This window comes from Rhincodon typus, chromosome 13 (genome assembly GCF_021869965.1).
Source record: "Rhincodon typus isolate 14 chromosome 13, sRhiTyp1.1, whole genome shotgun sequence".
Taxonomy (NCBI): domain Eukaryota; kingdom Metazoa; phylum Chordata; class Chondrichthyes; order Orectolobiformes; family Rhincodontidae; genus Rhincodon; species Rhincodon typus.
This window is the reverse complement of record NC_063344.1, coordinates 62,376,366-62,376,688: the sequence shown is the minus strand read 5'-3', so window position 1 is coordinate 62,376,688 and position 323 is coordinate 62,376,366.

The window sequence follows — 323 nt, the reverse complement described above, 5'->3', positions numbered from 1 at the left end:
AATCCAGCTATTTGTGTGTAGGAAATTCAGCAAAAAATTGCATCATTAATTTACTATATTTGTTTTAGTTCCTGAGCTTTGAAGAGACTCCCAGGTTTGTTACAACAAGGGTTTTAAGTTTTTGATAGTGGGGCAGAGCACTGTCCATACATACATCCAAGTCATGCACAAAAATTGGCCAGAGTAGGATAGAGTTCCAGCATTGAGAGGCCAAGCATTACAAAGATGATTCCACCTACTGGAACACTGACTGCAACTCCTGCTCTCACTGTGGAAATGCGCATTAGTATAAAGCCACAGGTATTTGTAAAGAATAGTGAGTT